Genomic DNA, 2,667 nt, shown 5'->3' with positions numbered 1-2,667 from the left:
GTAAAATTAACATAAATAATCGGTGGAAATATATGGATTGAAGTTGAAATTAATTAAAAAATAATCATTTAAAATATTTTTTTGTAAAAGTAAAAAGAGTAAAATCATGTTAGTAGAGCATACAAAATTACAAAGAAGTCAGTGTGGGCTTCACCCAAATCTCTAAATTTTCCGTCAAACCCACCCATTTCGTAAGTTAGTGGCAAACTAACCCACGTTTGAAAAAAAGAAGAAAAAGCCAACAAAAGGATAAATGTTGGAAAGTAGAGTCTATGAGAGGAAGAGCATGACGTCTGCGATTATATGAGTGACGCATCCTGGTGACGAAGATATACATTAATGTTTCAATCTTTGTAAGTGGGTGCTTCACTTTCTATCATTCAATCTTCACCATTTCCCTTCCTACGTTTCGGATAACTATGTTTCACAATTCAGTTTATAAACAAGAAAAGGTATCATTAAGTTAATGTATTCCATTAAAAGTTCATAAAAAAAATACTTCATTTTCTGTTTTTCTTATCCTGTTCTCCTAATGCACTTCCGTGTCCTTCAGTTTCAAACACAAAACTGATACCAGTTTTGGTGATCTCATTCTCTTGGGTTACATCTTTCACTCTGAAGTTTCTATAGATATCCCCTTTGTAAAATTTTCTAGTTCTCAGCACCAAAACAAGCGAAATTAAGCAAGCAAACAGCGTTGCCACCGTGATTATGATAAACGCCATTCTGTAACACTGCACTCCAACGCAGTTAAGCTCCTTCCCCGCTTGTCTCGAGAGTCCTTTGGCCTTCAACTGTTTCAGAGCCTCTTTATCGTACAAAACACCAGTCAGTCTCACGTTTAGAATGTAAGATCCGACAGGGCTTGCCACGGCTCCAAAGTTGTACAACGTGGAGTAATGTTTGAGACCAAATATTTCTGATATGATCGCAAACATTAGCGGCCACTGAGCTCCCAAACAGAACCCTATAATCACGGAAGCGAAGTAGAGGGAGTTTGGGGCACCAAGGGCAATCAGAATATGGCCAACACAAGAGAGAAGCATAACAAGAGTGAACATCAAGGGGCGAGGGACTTTGTATTTGGTCAACAACATCTCAGAGGAAAAACCTGCAACTACCCGTCCCAAATAGTTCCATATGCTTAACAAGGACACGCATGTCGTGATGCTCTTCCTCGGGTACCCCAATGAGCTTCCAATCTGTCCTAGATTGTCTATGGCTGTTAATGCTCCGCCAACACCAAATATTGTTGCAGCGAACAGAATCACCATGTCAATACTCAAAAGTGCTTGCAGAATGGTGTAGTCTTCCCCTCTTTTGGGGGGTTGAGTATGTTTTTGAAACAAGAACTTGATGAACATGTTGTTGTTGGTACTTCTGGCTCCACGGTTGGAGGTGGAGTAATTTCAGTGACTACTTTAAACTCTGAATCGGTCACACCTTGAGTTTTGGCTTTCAAATGGTTTATTTCCTCTCTGAATACCACAACAAGCGGGAGAAGGAGAAGGAAAAGAACCACAACCGCATCGGCCACGAATTCGGGCCTTGTAAAACTGAGCTTGTTTTGCATTATGATCAAAACCATGAGAAAAGCTGCAAGGGCGAGTGAAATATATAGAAGGTGATAGAAAACCTTGTTCTGGTTGGGACGGTGATGGTAAACGTTGTTGAATATCCGAATTGTTGGAAGGAAAAGGAAGTTAACAGCAGCAGGAAGCCACGCAAAGAGTAAGATAAGGGCTTGAGGGTTGTGATCACCATAGAAGGCATGGTAGAACTGAGCGATGATGGCTCCACTTAGACCAACATAACCTTTGAGTAGGCCTAAAAGACTACCTCGGCTTCCTGGGAAGTTCTTCACACATGTGACCAAAGCACCAGTGTTGGCAAAGGTTTGAGAATTTGCACCGATGAAAATGTAGAGACATGTTTGCCAAACATGGGGTTTGGAAATGCGGCCTGAGACTGCAAGCCATATCATGAAGTAGCCAAAGAAGTTCATAAGAACCCCTATTGAGAGTACCACCCAGGGTGGTGTTACCTCGTTGATCAACCCGGATACGATTCCAACTGTGGCACCCAAGTCTTTGAAGAAGCTGAGCAAGTTGAGAGTGGTTTGGTCATACCCCAGAGAGGTTTTGACCTCGTTAGAGTACATGCCAAACATGTAAACTGAACCTGCAGCAGCCATGATAAGCAAAGATGCATACAACATGAACCAACGCCCAGCGATAACATGGTAGCTCAAGTTCTTCATTCTCGAACAACCACCTGCGAACTCTCCAGCCACCATTTTGCAACGATGATGTTCGGTAATGGGGTTAAACACTCTTTCTCGTGGAAAACCAAGTATACATGGGTGGGGAAATTTATGGAGAACTGAAAGGGTGAAGAGTGTTTCCGTTGATAAAGAAACGGTGATTCAAACGGAATATTTTTTTCCATTTTGACATGTGACGCCTAAGTTGTGGAAATTAAGACACTTCAATCCATCTAATAGGAGGGTGATTGGTTGGTTCACGTCCTTTTTTGTTTTATACAAAAAAAAAAAGTATTTTATTATGAAAAGATGTATAAAGTCTTATTGTTTGTGGGGGTGTTTGGTCACAAATATTATTGGTTGGTAAAATTATTATTTAAAAAATAATATTTGACAAATGTATT

At 40.4% G+C, this 2,667-nt stretch overlaps 1 pseudogene; it reads right to left on the bottom strand.

The window, feature by feature from the left end:
* Positions 1-488: 488 nt before the first annotated feature.
* Positions 489-2,260, bottom strand: LOC114176784 (annotated as a pseudogene).
* Between the last annotated feature and the right edge of the window lie 407 nt (positions 2,261-2,667).

The sequence above is a fragment of the Vigna unguiculata genome, chromosome 1, assembly GCF_004118075.2.
Source record: "Vigna unguiculata cultivar IT97K-499-35 chromosome 1, ASM411807v1, whole genome shotgun sequence".
NCBI classification, from domain to species: Eukaryota; Viridiplantae; Streptophyta; class Magnoliopsida; order Fabales; family Fabaceae; genus Vigna; species Vigna unguiculata.
This window is presented reverse-complemented; position numbering and strand designations above follow the sequence as displayed.